Below are 7845 nucleotides of genomic sequence, written 5' to 3' on the forward strand. Positions count from 1 at the left end.
CCATCGAGCATTAACCCTTAGCGTCCAACAATCATTTCTTATAGTAATATAGCCAACATTTCAACCAAACTTTTATTGTTCAAAAACAAGGATAACTTGAACATTTTCCAGCAATTGTCATTCCAAACTATCACGAATTCCATCTCAACATTTTTGATTAAATCCTCCAAAATATCAAATGTTTCATAGCTAAACAACTTACACTGCTTAAAATACACATCTCTCATGCATTTCTAAACCATTACATTCCAAGGGAAAATTCCAGAAATCAAATGAAGAATTTCTGCTCAACCTCTCGGTCATTAATATTTCCAGCAATTCAATGTTCATAAATCCAACATTTCCTCGGCTAAAAATGCTATTAAGCTCTCAAATTCAGCATGCAATTACTTGGCTAGACAATTAACATTTCCAGCTCGAAGATCAATCGTGAACAATAGTTATAACGTCACAGTTTCTAGATTCACTTTCATAGCCAATGATCATTTTTTTTCCAGAACTTGCGTGGTTATAATCTAGCTTTTCTTTCGGCTAAACCAGTGTTTTAAGTACTCAAATCTCACGTGCACAGCTACTGAACTAATTAGCTACCATTTCCAGTCCACAATTCAGTTCGGCAACAACAATATTCATCCATTGTTCCAGAATTTTGTGCAATTACTCTCGGATGAACTTGCATGCAGCAGGATTCTGCTTTATTCTTACTTCCTGGCTCAATCGAACTAATTTAACCTCATGCAAGACTTAATTATTTAGTTTTTAGTTGGTTAATCACAATTAGAATCTCAGATCATCACAATAGAGCAAAATTGAAGTTGCATTTCCTAATCAATCTCTCGGCCGAGCCATGACTTCCAAACAGATTTTCCTTTTCTTCCTCATTTCATCATCCGAGCATATAAACATGGCATGCATGTCTTAATCATCATGTTTTCACTTAGCTAATCTAAGTTTCGAATTTACCTCGGCTAGGAACTCAGCTCACGCACAAGAAATCTGAAAAAAAATTTCTGTTCTCCCTCTCGGCTCTCGGCTCGCTCGTGACTGGAGGTTGGTTTGGATTTCAGTGGTTGCGACTGGTGGAGGTTGAAGCTGGATTGCAGCTGGTTGATGGTGCAGAAATGGATGGAACTCCCACGATATCTCTCCATCTCTTCCTCCTAGCTCGCGGCCAGAAATGGAAGATATGTGCAGCTCACAGTTTTCCCTCTTGCTCTCGGATGAAGCTGATCTCCCTCTCTCTCACTCTTTCACGTCGATGTTAACGAGGTGAAGGTGAAGTGTGGTGGTGTCGCGGTATTGAGGAAGGAGAGAAAATGGCTTGCGGATGGAGGAGGTTGAGTGCATGAGAAGGTTGAGTGTGGAATTGGAGAAGAGAGTGCATTGGCCGGATAGGGTGGTGAGTGATGATGTTGTCTGAAAATGTGTTTGGATTGCATGGAAATTTTGAGATTGTATGGAGGGCATTTTAGTCTTTTCACATCTCTTCCTAATATCCACTTGAGTTCCTTAATTCTAACTGATATAGGCAACCCTAGGGGAAGACCCTCCTAGAACCTCCCAACCTTGTAATTATCAGAGTTGGATCTTTTCTCCCAACAGAAATTGAACTCGATTGTTCTCATGAACTCAAGACCTCTGACACACAAAGGTAATCAGCAACCTTAAGCAAATAAGGATGGATGAAGCGACACCACGATTAGGGAACAAGCTAATCGATAAAGTCTGATTTGAATCCTAAGCCATGAACTCAAGAATTCAGGAGTAAGTTCGATTAAGAACTTGAAGGAAAATTCCTCACGATTTCTGGTTGTAATAATCTCTCCTTACTCTTACAAGAGGTGCCTTTTTATAGGCTAAAACTAGGGCAAAAATCCGGCCCACATAAACCTAGAAGAAATTCGGCCCGCACAAAGAGCTTAAAGAGCCAGCTCTTTAAGGCTTTCCGGTAAGGCCCAATAAGTAATAAACCTGGAAGAAATTCGGTCCGCACAAAGAGCTTAAAGAGCCAGCTCTTTAAGGCTTTCCGGTAAGGCCCAATAAGTAATAAAATACTAAACGCCTAACAACTACTAAACTAGACAGTCTTAAAACAACTACCAACTAGGCTAACAAGTATGAGATCATTCCTTCGCTTCAAACGTACAAGTGAACAAAGTAACTTCATGGTCTATCGAATCTTCAAACCTAGCTTGCCCCTTGCTTGTATGGTGAATGATCAAGGCTCGTAAAGCTTCCTTCACCTTCTTGGTTCTTGATCTTGTCATCGGACCACCAATGTTGATCAAAGGGTCCTTGACCCAAGGTTGGAGTTGTTGTGCGCCCGTATCCTTATCACTAACTTAACTCCAAAATCTATCCCCGAATATAAATTAAGCTCCTACTAATACACTAATCTTGCAAGGCTTCAATTATCGAAATTTTAAGTCTTAAGTATGTTTAGTATACTTGTGTCATGTTTATCTACAATTTGTTGACTGCATCTTAATACTAAGGTTTTTATTAACCTTTAACATTATTAACGATTAAAGTCTAGCTATCGGAATACGGAGAAATTAATTATTAAATAAACGAAATAATTTACCTTCGAAATATTAATTTATCTTGACAAAACCAAGTACTTTAATATTTTGGCACAATTATATTATTTATCACATAAAAATTATTTTTACGCACTTATTTAAAGACAAGTAGAAATAATGCTAGAATTTATGAAAAAAAATAAGAACTACGAATGAAATATGCACTAATATTTAAAAGCAAGTGAAAGTAATGCTAGAAGGGATTAAGGAATACGAATACTAGATAAAAATGAAATTGAAGTATGCATTGGTATTTATCTGCAAAATTCAAGGTTCTCACACCGTCCTCCGATCCAAATATCCCCTTTTCACTATAAAGGCGTCTTTATACGTTTTACTTATCATTTGCCGATTTTTCTTTGATTTCACTTACTTGTTTGCTCGATGAATTGTAATATTCTTTCTCGTTAAATCATAGGTTTTCTCGGTGACTGAGGGTCATATCCGGAAGGATATTTTGGACGTTATTTTACATAATTAGGTGAGTGTTCCTTGTTTGTTGTATTTTCTTGACTTCATGACTTGTATTATTGTTTGATAACGTGTTAAGTGCTTTCTATGATTTCCAAAACGAGTTTTCTAGGCGAGTGTGTACTTTATCGCACTCGACCTAAATAAATGTGAAATTTTCAAATATTGAATGATTGGAACGTACTTGTGCATTAATGTAAGCCTTTTGGCTGAACTGGGCCCTGCCCCTTGTTACCGATCAACTCGAGCCAGAAGCGGACTCGGTCGGGCGATTTGGTGACCTGGGTGAACGTTTGGTATACTCGAGTATTACCTTGTAGGTTGGTCGAGGTTGGTGGAGCCTGGCCAATGCCCAGGAAGGGTTGAATGAAATGAACGAACGAACGAGGGTTTTATTGATAAATGAAAAATGCATTTTCAAACGAATGAAGGAAAGGGGAATGACAGGAGAACGAACGAACGAACGAATGAACGAATGAACGTATCCTTTTCATGTATGGTTTATTGTAAATGTTGTAACTGTTTCTTGACTTATCGTTTGATTTATGACTTGATTCTATGTTCGAAACCTCACTGAGCTTTTAGCTCATCCCTTTAGTTTTATTTTCCTTAATAGGGGAAGGCGAGCAAGGGCGAGAGCTCTGTACCGACTGGCTGGGTCTAGTTTTGGTTTTGTTTTGGTTTTCGCCCAAGTGCTTGGCACGAGCTGGTTGTATGGTGACTTGAGAACTTTTGTATTCTCGACGGTTGTACTTCTTTCTGAGATAGCAATGTATATAAGTTTTGTTTTAAGTTTTGGATCCTCGTTTTGCTCTTTCTTGTGGTTCTATTTCTGATTTGTGTGAGTGAACGAATGAATCCCGGCGAGAGCTGGGCAGGCGGTCCGCTGAACCGTCTAGTTTGCCTAAGGGGGAAGTGGGGCTGTCACAGTTGGTATCAGAGCCTGCTTCGCGTGGTCTCTGCGCGGAGTGAGCCTGGACTGAGTGGTGAATAGGTATGAAGGACTAAGTGCTCGTTCGAACCTAAGCTTTGAATTGTGAATGTGATAGGCCTTAACCTTTCTTGTGGTATCTGAGAATCATAGATAGGTACGTCTGGGAGGAATTTCGATTGTAGATGGTTTACTCTTGGGACTGGCCAGCTCGAGATGTGAATTGTCTTATTTCGGATTCTCGTGCCTGAGTACTTTAGAGCTGAGGCGATGGCCAGTATTTGAGATTTGCATTTTGGGACATGAACAGGTTTTGTCTGGCTAGAAGGTGCACAAGAGGTCAATGGACATCTAGTTTGGATTGTAAGTGACGTGAGAGACCGGACGGGGTTAACAGGGTATGGGACAACGTATCCGTTTTCTTTTGATGCACCCAAATATGGCTACTACATGACGTTAGCATGTGAATTCGTGTATATGATTATCTGTCAAACTTGATATGTATTTGTGATATGTATTTGTGTATTTGATTATCTGCCTCCTTGATATGGCGTGTTATGTGCGTATATGTTTACTTGTATATTTGGTATACTGGAATTGGTGCTTAGTTAATTTACTGTGTTTATTCACTAAAATACCTTCTGGGGAAAAGAAAAGAAAAGAGAGAGGGAAAAACATATCTATGGACGGGAGACGTAGTCGTGGACGTGGTCGAGACCGGGGAACTGAGCGGACCCCGGAATCAAGAGGAGAAAGGGAAACGTCAGCCGAGCAAGGGCAGGGATCAAGAGCTGCGACTGGAGACCAAATGGCAACGGCAATGCAACAAATGACGGATATCTTGGCAAGACTGGTGGATCAATAAGGCCAAATACCCGTAAACCAAAATCGGAACTCTGAGATGGGCGAGGATAAGGCTCTTGAAAGGTTCCAGAAGTTTGCTCCGGAAAAATTCCTTGGAGGGCCCGATCCGGACGTGGCTGAACAATGGATAGAAACCATGGTTAATATCTTCACAGCCCTAAACTACACTAAGCAAAGGCAAGTGAACTTTGCAGTATTTCAATTTGAGGGGCCGGCCCGATTATGGTGGAACGTAATTAGAGCAAAGTAGGAAAGAGAACAGACCATCTGGACATGGGCGAACTTCATAAGAGAATTTAACGAGAAGCACCTCCCACCTTTAGTCCAAGAAAGGAGGGAGGAGGAGTTTATTGGGTTACGCCAGGGAACGTTAAGTGTGGCCGAATATGAAACGAAATTTACAAGATTATCCAAGTTTGCTTCCGAACTGGTAGCCACTGAACGGCGAAGAGTAAGACGGTTTATACAGGGACTGAATTTGGACATCCAAGAGGCGTTAGCCACGGCGCAAGTGAGTACTTTTACGGAGGCCCTTGAGAAGGCTCAACGAATCGAGAATGCAAAGGCACAAGTAAAAGCCTCCCAAACTCGGAAAAGAGGTGCAGTTGGTAGTGTGATTGAAGAACCTCCTAGTGAATCAATAGCACCTTCTAAAATGTAGAAAGTGAACTTTTTGTCCTACCCGCCATGGACAGTAGGGGCGGGAAATGAAAGATCTACCAAAGGAAGCCAAATCGGATATGGGGAGATTTCTCCAGAAAGCCAAAAAATGGCTTCCTACTTGACTTGTGGCTATTGCGGAAAGGCCAATCATACCGAGAACGATTGTTGGCGGAAAGGGCGGAAGTGCTTGATTTGTGGGAGTGGTGAGCACCAAGTTAGCAACTGTCCGAGGAGACAGTCACGCGGAGGTAGTATTCCGCAACTGGAGGGAGCTAAAACAAAACAAGCAAATGAAAGAGGAAACCGAACTAGTGGGCCAGCAAAAGCTTATGCATTAGGCACCCAAACAGTTCCGGACTCGTTTGAGGCAAATGAAGGTAAAATTTCGAGGGCGAAATTTTTTTAAGGGGGAGAGGGTGTGAGACCCCGTAATTTTCTCATTTTCTGGGTTTTATTCTATTTAATGGCATATTTTCTGCATTTTCTTTATTAGGAACATTTCTAGATAATTTTGATGAGTAAATATTCTTTTTTAGATGATTTTCTAGTATCGGTTAATTTTTGAGAAATTAAGAGCGTATACCGGACGTGGGACCCGCTAGTGCGGAAAGTTCGGAAAAATTCGGCCAGTTAGATTAAGTTTTGGATACCAGATTTATTTTACCAGGTGTTAAGAGATAATTAAAGGTTGTTATGTGGATGAGAGTGGAGAGACAAAAGGATAACTCTAAGTTAAAAAGGTGATAAGTGTCACTTTCTTACTAAAGGGTGGACTTTGACCATTTTATCACCTTTACTAAATCACCAAAAATTGACCCAAAATTCATCTTCTTCACAAGCTCCTTGGCCGAATTCCATAGTGAGAGAAAAGAAAGAAGGCTTCAACCTTCAACTTCCATTTCTTGCACAAATCTTGCAATCCAACCATCCAAACTTGAAATTATTCCATACAAACCTCTAGCTAGGTAGGATTGAGGAAGTTGGTGGAGTTGTTTTGGAAGCAAGAGACTTAAGCTACTACCTTTTGTGAGTTATCAAGGTATGGTGTGTAAATATTCATTGTTTGTTTCCAATAATGGTAAATTCATGACTTGTGAAGGTTAGTTAGGTGATTTTGTGGAGGTTTTCATGACTTTTGGTGGTGTTTGATGAATTTTTGATTTTATGCATAATTTTTCTGTTTTTATATGTTTAATGTTGATTGGCCATGTATGATGGTCTAGTATGGGTTAGAATGAAGCTTTGGTATGATAATTGTAAGGATTAGTGGAAAATTTCTGGTTTGAAGCAAAAATTCCAGATTAGGGTTTCTTTGAGAACTGTTCTACCTGGTACTATTCGACTAGGTTAGAGGCCGAATTAGCCTTAGGTTAAAACATGAAAGTTGTATAGAATGATGCTTTATAGTTTGCTACAAAATTTCAGCTCAATCGGAGTAACGTAACCTGTGAAAAGACTGAAATACCCCTGCTGCCCTGTTTCTACCCGAACTTGAGAATTGCTTCTGTGATTGGCTAATTTGATTGGGAATGCTTCTGATTTGGTTGTTGATGTCTTCTTAAGAATTGTAACCTTATATCGTAGCTTTCGGATGGCTTTGGAATCACTTGATTTGGACTTAGGTAGCCTGACTTATGATGTTTGAACCAGAATGCGGTTGGTGAACCTGTTTTTGCGGTTCTGGTTAGTATATTGAAGTTTTGACCTGATTGCACTAGAAAATGGACTGGGTAGCCTTCTTCAACATTGTAGCACTATCTCTTAGCTTCGAAAGGGTGTATCTTGCACCTCCATCCGATAATCGTAGTGCCAATGGTGCCAAAACCGCAAAAATGATGTCAAAAACTGTTTTTATGGTTTAGAGCTTAAGTCCATTTCCGGATTTCCCTGGTTTACTCTAGTGCTTATACATTCTTATGGAGCCCTATTTTGGTAGTATGTGGAATTGGTTTATGACTTGTAATCGAGTCTTATTGTGCTTATTTGAATATTTTAGGGCTTGACTTTCATTTCCAGTCATTTTCCTAGCTAAATTTTGTACTTGAATGACTTTGAGCCTATTGAACGGCTATTGAACTTAGATTGTTGTGTGTGTACCTTTGGGTTTGAATGAGGAAAATAATGAAGCCATAAATGGCTAGAAAATAGGTAAATACAAAGGGCGTGCTGCCCAAATTTTTGCTCGAGGGCTAAGTTTCGATTTGAGCTTGAATACTTTTGTTTGGCCAATACCATGACCGGTTTTCCATTTTATATCATGACGTTTTGTCTATACTAGCTTCTTGGGTATGAGTTGATTTTGAACTATCTAAACGATTCCGAAAACAATATTTT

The sequence above is a fragment of the Coffea arabica genome, chromosome 8e, assembly GCF_036785885.1.
Source record: "Coffea arabica cultivar ET-39 chromosome 8e, Coffea Arabica ET-39 HiFi, whole genome shotgun sequence".
NCBI lineage: Eukaryota > Viridiplantae > Streptophyta > Magnoliopsida > Gentianales > Rubiaceae > Coffea > Coffea arabica.